At 42.1% G+C, this 22502-nt stretch overlaps 1 protein-coding gene and 1 long non-coding RNA gene across 3 annotated transcripts in view; one reads left to right on the forward strand and one right to left on the reverse strand.

Moving 5' to 3' along the window:
* The window catches only part of GMDS (GDP-mannose 4,6-dehydratase), a 285325-nt gene that overhangs the window by 141801 nt on the left and 121022 nt on the right, over nt 1–22502 (reverse strand). The window lies entirely within an intron of this gene.
* LOC144328734 (uncharacterized) lies at nt 4065–20823 on the forward strand. Its single transcript, XR_013394028.1, has 2 exons — nt 4065–4373; nt 17660–20823. It is a non-coding gene; the product is annotated as an uncharacterized LOC144328734 (long non-coding RNA).

Below are 22502 nucleotides of genomic sequence, written 5' to 3' on the forward strand. Positions count from 1 at the left end.
TTTTATTGGTAATGTTGCTGCAGATTTGTCATGGTCTTTGGCCAGAGCAATAAACTTATATTGATTGAACTGGATCCTATATCCACTGGACTCCCAAAATCTCATCAGTAAAACCAATCCTGTTTTAAGAGTCAACAATATATACCCCATTTATCAGAATGGCTCGAGATCCATCAAAACCTTTGCACTTGTGATGTTAAAGGTAAAGGTACCCCTGACCATTAGGTCCAGTTGTGACCGACTCTGGGGTTGCGGCGCTCATCTCGCTTTACTGGCCGAGGGAGCCAGCATACAGCTTCCGGGTCATGCGGCCAGCATGACTAAGCCGCTTCTGGCGAACCAGAGCAGCACATGGAAACGCCGTTTACCTTCCCGCCAGAGCGGTACCAATTTATCTACTTGCACTTGATGTCCTTTTGAACTGCTAGGTTGGCAGGAGCAGGGACCGAGCAACGGGAGCTCACCCCGTCGCGGGAAGTCGAACCGCCGACCTTCTGATCAGCAAGCCCTAGGCTCTGTGGTTTAACCCACAGCACCACCCACGTCCCTACTTGTGATGTTAGGGTGAATCAATAACTGGGAAGAAATTTGCACACAATGTTTATCTAACGGCTAGATTAACTAGTCACCTGCAGTGTTCTAATAAGTGGTACGTAAATTTTACCAAACATTTCCATCCAACAAGAAATGTAGGGAAGTAGGGGAGTGGGGAAAACAAATCTTCACACCCCTTAACAAGAGATCATGTGACCATTTTATCATGCACACCAGATTTCAGAAGGGTAGTATGTTAAGACACACAGGTGTGGCAAGCTATTTTTCAATAAAGCTGGATAAGGTGTTACCGTGTTTTCAGACACAATCTAAAGGAACAGTCATAACAAAAGGGGTATGAGATTTAGATACCCGAGTTCTAATTACGTTCCAAAGCATTATTTCTTATATTAGTGGCTTAAGCTGGGTACCAGGGACAGCTCAGACGAGCAGATGACAGACCATCTGTCTTTATGCCCCCAACGTTGTGCTAGCTGGAGAAGGCTTCTACCTGTATAATCAAATGAAAAGGTAAAGCTAAAGGGACCCCTGACCATTAGGTCCAGTCGTGGCCGACTCTGGGGTTGCGGCGCTCATCTCGCTTTATTGGCCAACGGAGCCAGCGTACAGCTTCCGGGTCATGTGGCTAGCATGACTAAGCCGCTTCTGGCGAACCAGAGCAGCGCACGGAAACGCCGTTTACCTTCCCGCCGGAGCAGTTCCTATTTATCTACGTGCACTTTGACGTGCTTTTGAACTGCTAGGTTGGCAGAAGCAGGGACCGAGCAACGGGAGCTCACCCCGTCGCGGGGATTCGAACAGCCGACCTTCTGATCGGCAAGTCCTAGGCTCAGTGGTTTAACCCACAGCGCCACCCGCGTCCCTATAATCAAATGAAAAGCATTCAGCTATTATGTGTAAAACAATGGTGTGCGCAAGTCTACGGTCAGGTACAGACCCCACTTCATGTTCATGGGAACTGACAGGTTGCAACATATCCTATTTAAACAGTTGGGCGTGGGGAGAGGATTTCCTACCTAATCCTAAATCTGGCCCAACGTGGTTACTGATCATTGTTCATGCATTGTTCTTTCTTATGGCCACGGATCCGAGAATCTATCACGATGATCTGAATAATGCTGTTAATGTCAGCCTGCAGTTAAGTCACAATGCTATTTTGTTTATCAGAACTGGAATTGGGCCAGGCTCTCTTGTGCATTTGATCGGCTTTATAACAGCCCTGGATGCACCTGCTAATTTTGCCTCTGGGTAAACTGTTGAAAACTCTTCCAACTATTTCCTCAAGTTGGGGGGGAAACAAAGAAACATGAGATATTTTTTTTTAAAGTCCAGATTAGGGAATTGGAGATGCATTAATTAAGGAAAGGAACAGGGTCAAACTAGAGGCTGGGAGGCTAACAAGCAGAGAGAACACAGCAAAAGAGCTCACAGCAGGGTAAGAGTTCAGTTAATTTATCCATGTGATCTATTCCAGACGCAGTAATGATACATTATTGGACACAGACCTGCAACTGCTTACACTAAGACCAGCCTCACTTAAGTGTCATTACTCTCCCTCCTTTAGAAATATTGCTGTTACTCAAACCTGTTCACAGCAAGGGCTTTGCTCAGCTGGCAGTCAACTAACTTTTGTTCTTTGTGATGCTCCTCCTAATTCCCCCTCTCTGCTGCGGGAATTGGGCATAACTACCACCACGTTAACTGCGGAACACCCAAGTTGATCCAACTCCATGCGATTCTGAGTAGTTTATTACACAGAAAGCCAATCCGCTAACAGCCAATTATAAACAGCAAATACTATATCAAGCAAGTAGGCAAAGTGGTGAAGAATTTCTGAGAGATTTACTACGTGGCTTCAATCAAAGCCTCATTCTTACCGTTTTAAAGGAACAAAAATAACAGCAAATCTCATGGAAGTTCACAGGAGGAAGTTCTGAGCTTTGCATGATTTCTTTGAACAGAAGAATAAAGGTCAAATGGTTTACTGTAATTTATTCTGCCGCCAAGCAATTTAATTATGATTGATGTGACTAAAAATCAAGACCACAAAAGAACAACCTTATGACAGCGTTCTCTCTTTTTTTTTGGTGTGTAAGTCCCAAGGTGAATAAGAGCAATGCATTATGTAGCCAACAAAGGAATGCAAGAGGACTTTTTTTAAGGGGGGGTAAGCACTAAAACTAAATAATGTACGGAAAGAAATACTGGAATCGGCAAATGTAGCATGGCTCTCTGCAGTCCACAAGTCTCTAAAAACGTAATGTAATTTGCCTTCATATTTTTAAGATAGCAGAAGTGTATTATAATCTCCTCAAGGTGGAAGATTGAATAAGGCTTACTTTTAAAACCAAAACTGCACAAGGACTACCAGACCTCTGCTAATAAATAGCACCAAACATCTTTTTTCCTTAGGGTAAATGTGTAATAAATGACAAAAAAATTATTGACTATCTTTAGACCCTGTTGGTGAAGTTCATCATCAACTGAGATAATCGATAAATACTCTATAACTGAGATAATCGATAAATACAGGAATAGAAGGTTCTCTATAATATAACACATATATGGTCTATGTTTCAGAGTGTGACTGCTAGCCCCAAATATTTATCCCACTTTCAAAAACTATTGAGATGTGAAAGTCTGAAAGCAGGTCAAGATTTTAGAATCTTTAGAACTCTGCCTCCTTATTTGATTGTAAGATGGATGATCCCTCCTCTTTGCGTATGGCTCAGTTACACATGCTATGTGTTGTGTTGAGATGGTGGCAGGGCCTTTATGGTTTTAGAGATGTTCCCCAAGTCCAATGGTTCAATAATGCATTGAAAGTGTTTTTCTGTGATGTGGACTGCATCTTCTCTTTATGGAAGATGCAGTGGAATTTTTTTGTGCATGAGAAAATTAGATAGGTACGTCCATTTTCACACAATAATTCCACTATGATCTCAATGGAGTTCATGGGTGATATTTTAGACATGCTCAGGGTAGACTTACTGAAATCAATGGATCTTGAGTTGAACACTTTACATATAGTGGTACCTCAGGTTAAGTACTTATTAATTCATTCCAGAGGTCCGTACTTAACCTGAAACTGTTCTTAACCTGAAGTACCACTTTAGCCAATTGGGCCTCCTGCTGCCGCCGCGCTGCTGGAGTACAATTTCTGTTCTCATCCTGAAGCAAAGTTCTTAACCTGAAGCACTATTTCTGGGTTAGCGGAGTCTGTAACCTGAAGCTTATGTAACCTGAAGCGTATGTAACCCGAGGTACCACTCTATTTGTAAAGCAAGCATTAGGCTGTGACACAAAAAAGTTCCCCATTACAAAGTCTGGACAGCATGCAATTCTGCATTACAACACTAGCTCTGTTATGGGCCTCTGTGCCCCAGCCGCTGGGGCTTGCTCTGCAAAGAGGAACTAACAAATATTGTATCTCCTTGCACAAAACTGCTGTGCAAGGGCTTGTGCTAATGGAAGAAGATATCTGGATTTCAGTTTGCAATGTTCTTCTGCTAAGCTGGAAAGGGCACCTTGGGACTCAAGGCTAAGTAAATCATTCCTTTTAAAGACCCTTCACTGTTAATCAATTACACTGTTGCTTATTACCTACAAAGCCCTAAATGGCTTGGAACCAGGATATCAGAAGGGCCACCTCTTTCAGCATGAATCTGTCAATTGTAGTCATTTTCAGAGGCTCTGCTCTGTGTTCTGTCACCAAAACAGATCCCAGGGGATGCTAGAGCTGGGATGGAGCCATTTCAGAGAATGTACTGTGCTTCTAGAACTCCCCCATAAGGGAGACAAGACTGGTGTCTTCTCAGGTGGGCTGTTAAGATATTTCTGTTTCACCATATTTTCAATGTATTTTATTTTTATCTAGTTAGCTTTGTATTTCTGTTTCACTTTGAATGTTCATTTTAATTGTATTGATATTTTATTATTATGAACAAGGGTCTCTTTACGGTTTTAAGATGGCATAGAGATATTTTATAAATAAAATGTTATTTGGTTGGGCTCCCCTGAATTACAGTTAGCCTGACAATGTCTCCTCTTAACTATATCTATCAAATTTAGGTGAAGTACCAAGGTAGCTCATATACCTATTGCTGAAATGGGGACTTGAATGAGAGAGATTATAATGTTGTGGTTTGGCTTAACATGATCATATTTGCTAAGTAAATAACTATGAATAGTGGTTTCCTCTGCACTGAAAACTAGGAAAAACAGGTTTAGGATACAATTCTAAACACACTTAGCTAGGCAGTAAGCCCCAATGAACACAGTGGGATTTACTTCTGAGTAAACTTTCAGATAATTGCTCTGTTAGATTAGATCTGCAGATGCAAGATGATGCTATGTGCATAGATTGCATTCAGAGAATAGTCTTCTCAAATTAAAGGTAAAGGTACCCCTGCCCGTACAGGCCAGTCTTGACAGACTCTGGGGTTGTGCGCCCATCTCACTTAAGAGGCCAGGGGCCAGCGCTGACGGAGACACTTCCGGGTCACGTGGCCAGCGTGACAAAGCTGCATCTGGTGAGCCAGCGCAGCACACGGAAACGCCGTTTACCTTCCCACCAGTAAGCGGTCCCTATTTATCTACTTGCACCTGGGGGTGCTTTCGAACTGCTAGGTTGGCAGGCGCTGGGACCGAGCAACGGGAGCGCACCCCGCCGCGGGTTTTCGCACCGCCAACCTTTCGATCGGCAAGTCCTAGGCGCTGAGGCTTTTACCCACAGCGCCACCCGCGTCCCTCTTCTCAAATTAGAATTTACTAAATCTGCCTCTTATAACAGTTCACATTTATAATAATGCATCTTACATCATGCCCTCTGGACCCTGCCCTTTCTGGCTGGAGAAAGTTAGCCAGAGTGGGGTGACCAGGTAGGTCCAGGGTGTTTTGAATGCACCATTGTGTGATGGGGTGGCGCCTGCTGCTCATGAAGTGACAGTGATGTGGCCACTTTTTTTAAAAAGGCCACCCTGGACTTTGGTGCATCCAATAACTTCTGCCCTATCACCAATACCCCTCCTTTGAGGAAAATGATGGAAAATAATGTGTTAGAGCAATTGCTAGTGTTTCTGCATAACACTGATAATCTGGATCCACTTCTGTCTGGGTAAAAACCTGGTTCTGGGACTGAACCAGCCTTGGGCTCTCTGATGATCTTTGTCAAAGGGACAGGGTGTGCGTGACCCTGTTATTCTTACTTGATCTTTCAGTGGCTTTTGAAAGCATTGGCCAGGGTATCCTCCTGGATTGACTGATCAGGATTATCAGAGGGACCGTATTGCAGTGATTTTGTTCCTACCTGTGCATTCTGAGTCTACAAAGGAGCACTGGAGAAGTGCTGCTTTGCGTCTTAGCACCTGTGCTATGAGGTTGTGCAGGGCACAATTTTGTTGCCAATGCTATTTAACTACACAAAGCCAATGGGAAGAGCAGCTGGGAGTTTTGGAGCTCTATTTCTCTGTAACATCTAAATCAGCATTTGACCTAGGCCTGAATCCACAGTGGTGGACTGGATGAGGGCCAATCAACTGAGCTTGAATCCTGGGAAGATATAACCTCTGTTCTTAAGATAGATAGTTTTGGTCCTTCTGAAAGAGTATTTTGAGGTAGGAGGGAGTATTCCTAGATACATCTTTGTCACCAGAAGCCCAAATCGTCTCTTTGGATACGAGTATTTTTTTACCAGCCTTGTCTGCTATACAAAATACCAGCTGCAGCCATATTTGGGTCAGGATATCCAGCCACTGTAGCTCTTGCATTGGTGATCGAGACTGGACTACTGCAATGCACTCAATGCAGGGCTGCCCTTGGGCCTGCTCCACAAGCTTGTTAGTGCAGAATGCAATGGCTAGATTGCTGGTAGGGACAAATAGCTGACAGCATGTGACAGCTCTGCTAAAACATCTGCATTGGCTTTCCAAATGCTACTGGGCCAGGTTCAAAGTTCTTATATCAAAAGACAATGCCTGGAGCAACTTGGGACCCAAATGTCTTAATTACCACCTGAGCCCTTATATTCCAGTTCAGTCACTGAGATCACCTGGAGCACTGCTGTTACTTGTCCCCCACATTTCCAAAGCTTGACTGGCTTTAGCTAAAAGTTGGACATTTAGCATAAATGGTTCCATGCTGTGGAATACACTTGCAGTAGAGGCTCAGCAGGCATCCTTGCAACTGACTTTCAGGCATTTCTTGAATACTTTTTAATGTTGATAACCCTATTTAGTAGCTTACATTTTGTTAAGATGAGCCAGTATGTTTATGTTCTATTGCCTCTGTATACATTGTGGTACAATGCCTTGATATTTTATGACTGGACAGTTTATACATATTTTAATTGACTAAATAAATCAGTAAAATTTTGATCTTCGGGTTGAAGTAAGGCATACACACTGATTGACTTGCTCTGTCAGGAAAAAAACCATGTCCGTTTTTTTAAAAAGTACACTGTATTTTGATGGTGTGGTACAAGTTTCAGACATGTAAAAATTCTTTATATTTCTAAAAAAGAATTAGCACATGCACCAAGTGACATATATTGATTTAACCATATTGAATAAAATGGCAAAAGGCATACACATTTCCATACCAAGCAATTTATTTTTCATCTGCTAAGTTTTGTGACTCATGTTGGGTAATTTTTTATTTTTTTAAAAAAAAGCTATTCTGGCTCTAATGCACATGCCAGCTTCCTCGAGTCCCTTAGCAATATTAGCAGCAGACAATACCCACACTATTTGCAAAGTATAGACATGAGCAAAGAGTAATATAATGATACTGTCTGTGGCTTAGTGGTTCAAGGTTATGTAATCATTTCCATTATAAAACCCAATCTCAGAGGTCAATAGGTCGGCCATAAAAACCTCACTCTTTTCAGAAATTGAGCTTAAATTTTTCCAAAGTTATATAGGTCTCAGAACTGGTCTTATTAGTAATCTAAATTATTTTGTTAACTTTCATGTATTTATGTGTGTATTTTGTTAACCAATTTGAATGATTCTCCAGAAAGCCAAGAGATAATGTAGCACCCATTGCCTTACATATACTTAGGTTTCCACATGTGCTGTTTTTTTCCTCCTTATCTAATTAAGGCTGCAGTTCTAACAATGTCTACTCAGAAATATTTGTTGGCATCCATCTCTCTAAAGAGACAATGGAGTACGCATCCAGGGCTGAAGTCAAACCACTATGTTAGCAGCACTGAAGTGACCTCCCCAGGGTGCAAGCCAGGACAGTGTGCATGGAGGTCCTGGGCTGCCCAGACGATAAGATGTGGTCCAAAGGAAAGCAGAGAAATACATTTGGCACCAGCTTGGCTGCAGGAGTTGCTGGAAGGTGTTGTACTAGGCGCCATTTTATGACTCCACTCTGGATTTGTGTATGGTTTACTTCTTAGCCTTTTCTTCTAGATGGGCTACGAACCCATCTAGGTTGACGAACCCCATCTGCCCTCACTTCTCTCTACAGCTGTTGCAGAAACCGCTTTCTTGACTGTTGGACCCAGTATTGCTCTTGTCCGCTCAATCTGCTGGAGCCTGTGTTTGCGTGCAAGGAAAGTCCCTATCTCACTGAGGATTTAAGTCCCATTGGCTACCCTCACCTGGTTTAGCTGGCCAGCTGAAGCCGTTTCTTGGGGTGTGGCCGCTGTCACAAGCTGGCAGCTTCTAGGAGCCACAAGTGAGAGCCGAGTGCAAGATGGGGACCAAAAGTGGGCAAGCTTCACCAAAGGAGTATGCCATCTCCGCCACCAGCGGTACTAAAGGTAAAAGTAAAGGGACCCCTGACCATTAGGTCCAGTCATGGCCGACTCTGGGGTTGCGGGGCTCATCTCTACAGCTTCCGGGTCATGTGGCCAGCATGACTAAGCCACTTCTGGCAAACCAGAGCAGCGCACGGAAACGCCATTTACCTTCCTGCCGGAGCGGTACCTGTTTATCTACTTGCACTCTGATGTGCTTTCAAACTGCTAGGTTGGCAAGAGCAGGGACCGAGCAACAGGAGCTCACCCCGTCGTGAGGATTCGAACCACCAACCTTCTGATCGGCAAGTCCTAGACTGTGGTTTAACCTACAGCGCCACCCAGGTCCCAACCAGAGGTACTACAACTCCCCTAACACCCCATACACCCCACTTAGAAATAAGTCCTATTGAATTCAATGGGGCTTACTCCCAGACAAGAGGGGTAAGGACCACACCTTATTTCATTTATGAAATTCTTTTTGGTATTGAAAAATCTCAGAGTGGTTCACAAATCACACCGTCAAATACATAACACTCCCTGAGCACAGCTGATCCCCGCCGAAAATGGGGTTGTAGCCACCCCCCAAAGCTGATTGGTGATGGCTACAGACCCTGCTTGGACCCTGCAGTCAGTTGTTCCTAAGTACAACTAGTCCTTGCCAATGTAGGTGCCGATCAGCTTGAGCTAGGCTGCAAAGGAAGGAAGGAAGGAAGGAAGGAACTGGGAGTTCATTTACAATTTACTCCCCCCTCCCTAATTTCACTGAAGTTGGATTATCTGACAGGACCCTGTCAAAGCAGCTTGCATAGGGTGGGGGAAGCTCAGTAACAACACAACAACAACATTTTTTTTTATTTGTACCTCATCCATCTGACTGGGTTGCCCCAGCCATTCTTGGAGGCACCCAACATATATAAAAACAGTATTCTCCACCCCTATGCTTTTGCTTGGCTGGTTTGTGTACCTGAACTGTGGTAATGCCTCTTGTTTACATGGATAGAGGACAGGAAGGTGTATTGAAACTTCTGAGTTTGCATGGCTGGAATGTAGCCTGTTGTCCAAAGGTAAGAGTCACATCCATTGCTCACCCACTTTTATCTCTGGCTCTGCCCACCACTGGCATGTAGCCTTCAGAAGGTTCCCCAGAAGGGAATATGGCCCTAGGGCTGAAAAGCATTTCCCACCCCTGGTTTACATTGAAAGCCTTCAAACAAAGGGTGGTGTGCACTTTTCTGCATCAAGCAGGAGGTGGACTAGGTGTTATGAACTGGCTGAAGAGGTTACAGGGTTTAGTGAGCAGGAATAGTCTGTTCCAGAGAGCAGTTCAGACTACGAGGCTGAAGCGGAGGCTGGAGTGGTGGTTGGCCAAGAGGCAGATCCGAGACAGGCTGCTGAAGAATCCAGGGAGTCTCCCGCTCCTGCCGCAACTAGCTTCCCTCCTCCCTGGTCTCTAAGAACACACCAAGAAATGTAAAGAGCAGAGCAGAGACTGGTTGTGCGCACTATTTGCATTTGCTTGGGAAAGACCCTCGAGAGGAGGAGCCTTAAAGAGTGGCAGGAAGTCCTCGCAACTGCCTCAAGACCTACTGGGAAGAGTTGTTGGGATCACTAGGCCTGAGCTGTTTTGGTTTCTTTGAATAAACAGTTAAATGCACTGACACTGTTTTCTATTGCCGACCCTACACTTGATTCCAGCTCCTGATACTAGGTAACTCCCAACTCTATTCTTATACGAGAATTACAACGGGTTCAACTTCAGGGACTTGTTTAGCCCTATAATTCTATGTTTCACGTGAGACGTTCTTATGGTAGTAGAATGCTTTATCCATGGTGAAGTCTAGGGTCTTCGTAATATGGCACCTTACTTAATTAACAGAGAAGCAAAGGGAGGAATGCTCACCAGATCTGCCCAAGGCTACATTAATCAAGTTGATGAATGGAGATAGGGAACAAAGATACTTCACAGATGTAGTAAGGAGGGCTAAGTGACTGGAGAGGGAGAAGCTTACAGCCATTAGCTGCTACGCAGTGGATGAAAGGACTTGAAGGTCCTAAAGCAGCAAGCATGACTCCAACTGGGATGATGCAGGTTGCATTTTCCATGCAAACTGTGCAGAACTGGTTATTTGAGGATCAATGAGCACACAATCATGGTTTAATGTACTTACTTGTTTTTATCATCTTGGAATATTATTTAAAACAAAAAAATAAATAAATAGGTGATCCTTGTTGTGTTCCATATTTCAAAATCATGTGTTTGAAGAAGCTGGAAAATTTCTAGAATTTTTATGTCTCTTCCCCCACCCTCCTGATTTATACAGAGAGCGAGAAGGCAGAGAGTGTGAGCAAATGAATGTGAGTGTTTCCAAATGCATAAAGGTACAATGGTACCTCGGGTTACAGACACTTCAGGTTACAGACTCCGCTAACCCAGAAATAGTACCTCAGGTTAAGAACTTTGCTTCAGGATGAGAACAGAAATGGCGTGGTGGCAGCAGGAGGCCCCATTAGCTAAAGTGGTACCTCAGGTTTAGAACCGTTTCAGGTTAAGAAATGACCTCCAGAACGAATTAAGTTCTTAACCTGGGGTACCACTGTAGAGCGATACATCCAAATTGTCAATTAAAAGAAAGAAGACACATAAAAAAACACACTACAGCCTTTACTAAAACACCCCACCTGAGATGCCTGTTGCAAAAGGTAAATCTGCATAACTGTAAACAAGCAGACTGTTAAAATTTAAATGATGAATCCCTAACATTCTCTCCCACAAAAAACCTGGGAATTTTAACCTGTACTGCTTAGAGTTCCCACTACTATGGGAAGAAAGAGCACAGAACAAATACGAAACAAAGTAATACGTAATACATCAGCTCTCCCACTCATTGCGAGTCTTGGAAAATATCCTCTTGGAGGGACATGGGCTGGGAGCATGGCTTGATATGAGGTGTGCTCCTCTCCCCCACAGCAATGCTTAATCCAGGTGTCTGCTGACTTGAGCACTTCTGCCAAGTTCAAATCAAACAGCAGTTTAGAGATTAAAAATAAACTAAAATACAACACTTGGGAGTTTGCCAGCGGAGTACACAATATAGGTCCGCCGATATCCTCCCACAATCTCCCACAGGTCTGGAGAAGTGGACAAGGATTGTGGAGCAGCGTACGCAAGAATGCAAAGTTAAACAGATGTCCTCGCGTTTCACATGGTAAAATTGGGGAAGCATTTGAGATGAAACTGTTGTAGCAGCACCGACGCTGCTACAATCAGGCGCTTTGTGCTATTGCTGAGCAGGGCTGATAGGCTGGGTTGGAGTCCTTACAGCAGGGCTGAACGGGTTTATGGCCACTATTCCTGGAATTTAACAATAGGATTGGAATGCCAGTACCCTGCACGCTCCCTCTAAGTGGGTGTTCTGCTCCCTTCCAACGCCCACACGCTGGTCTCCTGTGCAGAACCAATTAAGTTAATCTTTATATATAGGTATATAGTTGTAGAATATATATGCACAGAAATTCCACTAATAAGAAGGCTGCATAGGAGTATTTGCGGCCTACGCAGTCAATGCTTTCTTATTCACTGCAGCATATGAAATCATGATAATAAGGACTTGATGCCAAGACAAAACCACACAGAGCTCTATAAATACAGCTTTACAACAGTCAATGGGGGCTCCCAAAGCTTTACAATAAACTGGTGCATAGCTTGCTTTTTAAGGAGTCCCTAAACACATATTATGGCCTTTGTTCTGATCTAACTCATGTAGCTAAGGAATACCTCCACTCAAGTCCAATTTTATGAAACGAGAGAAAGCTCTCCTGATATTCCACTTAAAACCTGTAAATCTAAAAATGAACTAAAGGAGTAACTGCATGACACCAGCTAATCCGTTCATATAACAGGAAAGGATGTCGAAGTACGCTTAAACATGCCATATAGTATTAGGGCTTAAATCTGTCGTGCATGAAGGAGAAATGGTGAAGGAGACAATTTACGACAGAAACTGTCTGGGTGTTTAAAATAATTTGTAGTAGTGCCTAATAACACGTGTGACAATGTTTACCATATGCAGGGTACATTTATGCTTCTTTTATTCCACCTAGACTGGGAAAATTCCAGATTAGCTGTGTTTTTCCTTCTTAAACTCCCTAGTACAATGCAGCCAGTAATTTATTATCAAAACAATTCATTTATCACTGCTGTCTAAAATGTAACAAGAATGATGACGGTACATCTGATTTTATTATTGTTACAAACATTTCATCACTATACAAAGCATAGCATATGCATATTCAAAGTGCATCACTGGGAATTGCCATCTTTGTTTAACACATGGATCTGAGCACCTATGCGCCCACTGAGTCATACAAAAACATACAATTCAGCTAAAATATATGTGAAAACCTTATGCAAAAGAAAAAAGATACAAGTAATACTTTAGATGCTACTCTGTTTCTTGCAAAACAAGTTCATATTTAAGTTCAGATGGACTGGGTTAACAATCACTATTTTTAATGTTAAAATACCCTAGGGAAGTTATAAACTCACCAAATATGCAGTTAAACCTACTTTATATTATGTGCAGCTGCATGGCTTTGTACCAGTGACCAAATTTCCTAAATGGGCCAGCAAAGTAGAAGAGGTTTCTTCCCATACCTCCTTCCACCAGTAACACAATGCTTTGCTTGTCACAATATTTTAATTTTCCTAGTTTGTCAAATTAATACTGTGACTTAAGTTACGGTACTTTTGCTGTGTGTGGAAGAGGAAAAAGAATGGAGAACAGAAAAGGCAAAAAAACAAAACAAAACCCCAATATACATGAATACTGCAATCAGTTCTGCCTTAGGAGAATAACTATTAATTAATGCTAAGATTTTGAACTTTTACTTACAATGATCAATACCCAACATCACCTGTGCTACTGAAATGCATAAGGAAGGAAGAACAGGTGAAACATTAGGTGAAACCACCTTTGTGTTTCTTTAATTGCAAACTTTAAAACTTTCAGTAACCTCCTCCAGTATCTGCTATTGTAGAAAGCTACAACAGAAAAACTTTAAATAGGGAAATTGGGTAAGATTGTTTTGAAACATGTCTTTTCAGCATTCACAATACATTTTCTATGTTCTTTCTGTCAACAACCAGCAGAAATGCTAAACACAGATATTGAAAAAGTATTTCATATACATTTTGCTCCAAAATTATTAAGAAAGCAAAAAAGTAGCGTGGTCAATATCAGAGGCTGTCTGGTTGCTGGTTTAGATTTTACAAACATCAGGAGGAGGTCAACATGAAATGGTGCTTTGACATGTTATGGCTCATTGGCAGTGATTAATTGACCAATATACTTCCATTCTGACATTTAGACACAGCATTCACTTAGAAGTTCAGGAAAGGATATCACAGATCTCAATCTCATGCTTAGCTTTAAATAATGTTTTAAGTTCCACTGTCAGAAATGTCCTCCAAGTCTTCATACAGAAAGTTAATATCTGATCCTCTTTATCTCTGGCTATTATGAGACATGGAAAGGTGACCACAATATGTTCTTTTAAAATATACTGCTCTGAGCAATGTAACCTTTATCTACCCTCCACTGAAATTCTCTTCCTGTCCCTCGCATCCCCTGAAACCAGAAACGACACTACTGTATGCAGCTATACATGTAAATTAAACCAACAATAAATTTCTGATATTAGCAGTGTAGTAAATAGAAAATTCTAAGTTCTTCTCGTAAAAGCCCCAGAGGCATCTATATAATCTATAAAAACAAATATTCACTTAAAATTAAATCATGCCTATTAAATCATTGCTCCATTTTCATTATTCAGCTAACACACACAACAAAACTATACGGTTGATAAGGTAGCTGTTTCAGTGTAAAAGGACAAATGCCTTTTTGAGATATACCAGATACAAAAGGGGGGAAAGTTTAATAAGCTTGTCTGTTAAACATGAGTGAATTGGAAGTCTGTAAAATCTTCCTCAACAGCCTAAGGTTGTTTCCCCCCTTCCTCATGCAAGTAATTCCCTAAATCTTAACTCTGAGGTCAACTGGGTGTCCTATTCATTTGCTGATGAAGTATTTCCCATGGTGTACTGCTGGCAATGAGGAGAAGGTGCTGGGCTATGTCAAATCAGGCAGAGAGCATCCTTGAACCAAGTAAACAATTCTGTACCTGACATCAGAGGGAGGGAAGGAAGGAAATTATTTCAAGTTCACCTACAAGAAAATAAACACAAGAGGAGCATGCCACTTAGTGCTGCAGTTGAATGCTTTTATTAATTCAAGAGGTCCAATTCACCTCTGGTATATGCTGACAATGAGCTAATTCATTACGAATTGGCCCCCGGGGAAGTTTACTTAAATGAAAATTATAATGTGGAAGAAAAGGACGCAGAGGAAATCCAGCATCTTCGGCAGGCGCTACTCACGCAAGCTTTTGCTCCATCTTATATGAATATACTTGCTCCCTGTTACACGGCTCCTGCTTCACAACATATGGGTCACCTCTGACAACAAGTGAGTTTACAGCAACAAGATTACATCGACCAAAGAGGGAAGAGAGGACCACACACTGCCTCCTGCCACCTCACTATTAAAATGCTACTGCTAGATTCCCTCTCTATCAAAAGGGCACATTGGGATCCAATATTTTTCTACAGAACAAATTCCATACGGACTTTGCCTTGAACTCCATAGCAATAAGGAGAGCCTCCTGTATGACAATACCAAGGTAGATATCTTCAAACAGTTCTGAACAGTCTTATTCAGGGGTTGGCAAACTACGGTCCGCGGGCCGGATCTGGCCCCATTGCCCTCAGGATTCGTTCCGCGGATGGTCCATGGATTGTGTGGATTCTGTTCATTAATTTTGCTTTCATTAAAAAAATTTCTGTGCCGCCATTTTTTTGGGGGGGGCATTTCCCCCTCCCTCTCGCACACCGCGACGCCTCCTCCCTCCCTCCTGGCTTCTTCCCACCCTTCTCCCTGCCCTGCGTAGAGGAGGAAGGGGGCTGGGCTGATCTGGCTGAGTGCCATTTTGAGCAGCGCCTCTCCAGAGCCATCCCGCCTTTGCGCCGGCAGCACCATAGGTAGACAGGGGGAGGGGAGGGGCTGGGGGAGAGAGGGAAGCTCCCTCCGCCGCGCACACATGCATGCAGTCCGGCCCGCCACAAGGTCTGGGGGGGGGCAGTGAACCGGCCCCCTCCAAAAAAAGTTTGTTGACCCCTGGTCTTATTTGTAGCCCCCTTTTTTGTTTTGTTATTGCACTGGGTAGCTCGTTGGTTCATTGTGTCTCTGAGAATAATCAAGAGGAATACCTAGATGGTTCTCTAAAATACCTACAGTGGTACCTCGGGTTACATACGCTTCAGGTTACAGACTCCGCTAACCCAGAAATAGTACCTCGGGTTAAGAACTTTGCTTCAGGATGAGAACAGAAATTGTGTTCCGGCGGCACGGCGGCAGCAGGAGGCCCTATTAGCTAAAGTGGTGCTTCAGGTTAAGAACAGTTTCAGGTTAAGAACGGACCTCCGGAACGAATTAAGTACTTAACCCGAGGTATCACTGTATTTCCTTTTATCATGAGAAAGTTGGCAAAAAGGTGGGAAACAGACAATCCACTGCACAGAACATTAACATTAACAGAACATTCTAACATCGTAGAGAGATCTCTTAACTAGGCTTATTCTCACACAAGCATAGAACACGATACTTCAATAGGGCTAGGGAAGAACCCCACCACATGAAGAAAAATGAAGAAGTAATAGACACATGCCGGCCTCTGCTCAACTTTGGGGGGCCCGGCACACACATGTGATGTTACATGGTGTGAGGAGGCCCAATGGGACCTGCTGCAGCCATGGAGAGTCCTGAAGGGCCCAATGCAGCCACAGATGGCATGAGGGGGCCTGCTGTGGCTGCAGGTAGGCCCTGTGAGACCCACCACAGATGCAGGTAGGCCCAGTGGGGGCCTGCCGCAAATGCAACAAGTGCCCGCTGGGGCCCGCCTCAACTGGAATATTGAGGGGGCCTGGCCTCCCGCTTGAAAATTATAGGGAGCTCTCAGCCCCCTGGTCGCCCTAGATGACACCCCTGCTCTCAGGGCCCTGAAATAACACAGAATATTCCCCTGATGCTGCAGACCTAGTAAGGCATGTGGACCAGGCCCATATGTACTGTAAAATAGTGGTTTGCCTCATTATTGCCAGTCTTTACCAAATCTGCCACTGATGCAACTGCACAGTTTGCAATTAACAGCCCATGACTGTTTAACTCTGTCCAGAATGATTAAAAAACCCCAAAATGACACTGAAGACACCAGAGAAGGCAACAAAAACATCCAAATATATAGTTTATATTTCCCCCAAAGTATATTGATACAGTAAATGAAACTCAAAAGCTAAACCTCAAAGCTTCCCAATTTTGCAGTTCAAAACGTGTATTATCTATGAAGACTTTGAATCAATATCTTTTGGTCAGGAAAAAGCTCAGCAATATGCAAACGAAAACAGAGGCTCTCGATCCAAGCTAGTTCCTGAAAGTTAACACTATGTATGTGTATCTACTTCACACAGAAAGGAAATGAATATTGCAACCTAGTTTCCTTTGTAAACAAAATCCCAATATATATATATATGGACTAGTTCCCCCGCCTCAGCCCTACATGCAAGTTAAGTATACAAGAAGTAACTGAGATATTATATATTTAAATACGTTCTGGTGTCTACTTTTCCCCTAGTTCAAATATATTTACGTTACAATAAAGGTGTAAAGCTGTTACTACCACACACAAAATTAAATGAGTAAATTGACAGCTGATGTTCATAATATATTACGTGGCAAACCCTGACCTTCTTAGCCATCACCTTTTAAAACGAGAAACAGATTTATCAGCCCACTTGCCCCTGTGTACCGTTGAATGTAACAAACTGGAAACCTGATCTTTGCCTTGGCCTCTCCAGATATGTCTGCAGTCACTATAAAGAATGGGCCTGTCATTATCTGAGTTCGGTTATCTCTTACTAGACTAGTCAACACCAGTCTGCTGCAGGGAGGAGGTGAAATATATGAAAAAGGGATGGATGTTCCAGGCATATTTTAAAACAGGAAGGGATTTCATTACATTTGTAATAAAAGTGGGATGCAGTGCACCCAATTGTAATGAAAATCTCCAAGAGTTTCAAGTATGGTAGAAGTTAGGAAAGCCTATCTTTAAAATGCCTAAATTCCACAAAGTAGCTTTTTTGTGACATATAAAGTTATAATACTTGGACAAGTCTGTAATGATTTTGTATTATGGAAACGTATATGAAAACAAATATCAATTCATTATTTTTATTCCCCCCAGATCTTGCTGGAAAATGTTGACAAGTGCTACTTAAGAAGTGTGCGTGCACACGAAAGCTCATACCAATATCAAACTTAGTTGGTCTCTAAGGTGCTACTGGAAGGAATTTTTTGTTTGTTTGTTTTGACTACTTAATGCAGTTTACCTCAATCTCAGGTCATGATCCCAAATTGTTTTTATACCTTCTCCCCCAAAACAGGATGTACCATAGAAAGAAAAGAATCACTAGTGCAATCACCATAAACAGCTGCACAAGCGTAAGGGACCCCTGACCATTAGGTCCAGTCGTGGCTGACTCTGGGGTTGCGGCGCTCATCTCGCTTTACTGGCCAAGGAAGCCGGTGTACAGCTTCCGGGTCATGTGGCCAGCATGACTAAGCCGCTTCAGGCGAACCAGAGCAGCACACGGAAACGCTGTTTACCTTCCCGCCGGAGCGGTACCTATTTATCTACTTGCACTTGACGTGCTTTCGAACTGCTAGGTTGATAGGAGCAGGGACCAAGCAACGGGAGCTCACCCCGTCACGGGGATTTGAACCGCCGACCTTCTGATCGGCAAGTTGTTGTAGGACCCCATCTCCCATCAGCCCCAGTCAGCATAGCCCAACAGTCAAGGATGATGGAGACTACAACCCAACAACATTTGTAGAACCACAGGCTCCTCAACCCTATTTTATAGCTCGCCTCTGCTTGTGAAAGGGTTTGGGCAAATTCTTGGGCTAGCTAAAGGACATCATTGGTATTAATGTTGTATTTTTAGTTTTAGATTTTATGATTTGTGTGGAAATTGTTTTCCATTTTGTTGTGTACCTTTTGATGTGTTGTAATTATTGTTTATGACTTTTGTTATGTTGGTAATTATGTAAATCTTGTCATGTTGTAAGCCGCCTTGAGCATTGTTTTAACTATGGAAAGGCGGCATACAATTAAAATTATGATGATGACTGGATTTAGTTTAAATTTTCTCATTCAATGCCTTAGCATTAGGTGTAATACAGAAATTCTCTGAACAGAAGTTGTCTTCCACATATGTAAGTAAATACTTGGGTCCAGCACATCTTATATAACAAAGCTAGGACAAAAGTTATTCTGAAAATGTATGGTGATTTTGCAGACTTTCTTGTTTTGAAATCCGTTTGCTTTCTCAAGCTGACATCAAAAACCTCTTTTAAGAACAATGCCTGCACATATATCTAAAGACATACAGATAGATATCTAACAGAAGGCACTAAACTAAGAAAAAAGTTCATCTCACAAATCAGATATTTGATTTAAAAATAAGGTACCTGAAATATATCTAAGCAACAAACAAAGTGTAAATTTACAAGAAACTAGGCAAAATCTATAAAAAGGTTATTTCGGGGGGGGGGGGCGGAGAGAAAGGGATTAAATGACATTTAATAAATATCCAAGGCTTCATTTGATTATCTCTAATCTAATTATAAAAAGTTACTGCCTAGTTCCCTGAAAAACAAGGAGACCTTAGATGCTTAAGTAGAAAAAACAGAGGTTAGAGAAGCAAAAATAGTGCTGAGTTAAAAGTACTTGAAGGCTAGGAGCTTTGAACCTGCCTTTAACTAGCCATTCTAACCTCGTGAGGCAGGCACGGCAGAAGTCCGGGCTTGCAGCTAACAGAGAATTCATTGTTTTCAAAAGGCAGTTAGAAAAATGCTGCTTTATATTTCCTCACACCACAGACCTTGTGCAGAAGTCCAGGGAGGAGATGCAGAGCGAGGGTGTACTATCCATCCATTCAGAAACCATTTTTCCGCTATAAACTACCCTCAAGCTCCCACTCCTGGCATGTAAACTGTGGCAAAGGATGTTATGGTGGCGCGCAATTTACAACTGGAAATTTCTGATTTATGTGGGATTGGGGGCATTTTTCTGCCCCCCTTTTTTTTGCCCCTCTTACCTTGGGCAGAGCAAGGTGAAACTGCTCAAGGAACAGAGCCAATGCTTTCCCTGAACTGAGGAGATAAACACGGCATTTTCTTTTTGGGGGAAAGCGATGTTATTCCACACCTGCTCAAAATGTTTATACTGTAATTACCGTTTAATGCATACTTCAGACCAGATAAATATACACTGTGTTTACACACACACACCAATAATACCACTGTTATCTGGCTCTTGCCTCTGAAATTCTCATCTTCTGAACCTTTATTCCGAATATAATTAAATTACACACAGGCTTCAAAAATTGTTTTTTTAAAATAACAAGTCTACATTACATATATTTTATTTCTAAAGTTTATTATTATGATGAGCCATGTACACACAAAATGCGAAGGAGCACTTACACCAACAGATATATTTCATACGCAAGCTTAATAATCTTACTCTGGTGGTGCAGAGATAAGTCGTATTAAACAGTATTAGCTGCCATTATGGTTAATATCATGCACATATAGGTAAATGCTATATAATAGAAGTAAAATCAACAGGAATAAAAAAGAGAAAAGCCAAAAAGTAAAGCTAAACATATTACAACTGTTTCCAGTAACAATATTACATCTATTCCTAAAAAAGGGGGAAACTAAAATTTACCCAGAGAAATATTTGAATTACATTTTGTGCTCTTATTCCAGAATATGTTTTCCAAGTTTTAATAAACTTACAATTTGTCTTCTTTAACCCTTACCATATTAGTTCCCTTACCCACATATGGCACATCCCAGATTCTTATTAGCTATTCAGATATTGTCAGTGGAGTAAACTTTAAAATAATAATAATAATAATATAGCATCTTTCATTCATAATAAGAAGTTTGTGTACAAAAATGAACACACAGTCAAATTACAAAACAGCAGCTGCTAGATCAGTGGCAGATAGTTCAATAAAAACCAAGTGCTATTGATGGCAAAAAGGGTCTTCAAAAATAAATGTTTTCAGAAAGCGACAAAATTGCATTAATGCACATGCTTGTTTTAATTTAAGGAGAGGTGGTTTCACAGAAAGGTGTCAGTACACCTGAGCCAGGTGTTAACAAGGAAACAGACTTGAGTATCTTGAGTCTATTGGTGATACTATGCAGTTTTTGTACCACGTGTAATACACATATAGTTCTGATTCTGTCGTTTTTGAGATCAGGAGTGGTGTTGTGAACACTCATGCATTTTAATAATATTTACATTTGAAAATAAACATTTTCAACAAAGTGCATTCAATTCCATGAGTTTAAATTTAAACTAAGTTAAAAGTTTGACTAAAACAATGTCATAGTGCAAAGCGATGGTGGAGCACTGATGCTTACAAAAAAATCAGCGCTGATGGGTGGTTGAAGGAGTGTCAACTAATTGAGGAGTTTGATAGTGACATTAACAGGGCCATTCCACTGTATTCCATGTGTGCACTGCGGGATAGCATCAAGAGAATTTGGCAATCCATTCAAAGAAACCAGAAAAGACCCACATATATTGACTCCAACAAATGTTACTGAGATAATACTTTCCGCAGAGGATTGCTAAAAATCTGCAAAACTCCTTTGCGGAGGAATTACTTGTTAAAACAAGAGCTGCACATTATTTGAACCATGAGGATTAATAAAACCCTTTCAATATGCCAGCTAAAATGAATAGTACCCAGGAACCTAAAGACAGATGTCCAAGATTTTTACAGAGAGTCTGAACTATAAAGTTTTTTTCTCCTTTTCAAAACATGAGAACCACCCCTTTCGTCATGCGTTTTACAAGAAGAGCTATTTGCATGTGGAGAACAGGTCTGGTTTGGAAGTGCTCCTTCTCCATGTTTTGCTACTGGTTGCTTAGATGGCAGCCTGATGCTCAGATGGTATCAGGAGGTGGCTGAGTCAAGGAGTGGCTCTGCTTATCTTGGGTTGGGGCACCAACTGCATTCGTTCCATCGGAAGGCAGACAGTGATATAAGTTTAAGTTATAATAAGACTGGGGTGTTGCGACATGCCCTTGGCAGAGCTTCCTTTAAGAAGGATCGAGAAATTGCAGCTAGGGCAGATTGCGGAATGATAAATGTAATTGGTCATTTGGAACGTGCAACCTTTTTGTTGTTGTTTCCATCGCCCTGACTATTATTTGCAGGCTCAATTCAGAGTGCTGGTTAGTAGTTTTAAATCCCTAAGTAAGAGGTGGGGAAACATTTCCAGCGCAAGGGGTGCTTTCAGTGGTAGGGGGGACCTGGGCAAAAGTGGGTGGACCAGCAGATGTAACTCTTTACATCTATAGGTTACATTCCAGCCATGCAGGTTTTTACAGAGACACAAACACAGAAAATCAAAATGCATTAGTACAGTTCACTGACTCATACTAGCCAAGCAGAATACTCAAGGAGGGTGTGGAGCAGGAATAGTGTGGTGGGTGGCCTGGGAAGAGTCTCAGGGGCCAGACAGACAGGGCTGAAGTTTCCTACCACTGCCCTAAATTGCTTGGAATCAGAATGCTCAAAGGACTCTCTTCCTGTACGAGCCTGCACAATCTCAGATATATACTGGAGAGATGCCTTTGCACATGTGGTGCAGCCATGGGAGAGGGACCTCTATCCAGTTTTGCACAGACTGTTAAATTTCCTGCTCCATGAGAACCATCTGGCTGCCACCTTACTGTCTTTTTGCTGCCTTCTTTTGACATCTTTTCGGGCAGGTATTTTTTATTGGGTTAGCCGCTGACTATATCTGGTGTGTTTTTTGAATGACATCTGTTGTCATGTCTGCCATCTGTCTTTTTGAATTGCTTCTTTTGAGTATGTGATCTTGTTTAGTTTTTTTGTTTCTTTCAATTTGCTTTTTAATTTTTCGGTAAGTGGCCTGGAACGCAAGAAATTTGCAAGAAAGTTGATATGTAAATTCTCTCATCAATATAAACTATA

The sequence above is a fragment of the Podarcis muralis genome, chromosome 8 (genome assembly GCF_964188315.1).
Source record: "Podarcis muralis chromosome 8, rPodMur119.hap1.1, whole genome shotgun sequence".
Taxonomy (NCBI): Eukaryota; Metazoa; Chordata; class Lepidosauria; order Squamata; family Lacertidae; genus Podarcis; species Podarcis muralis.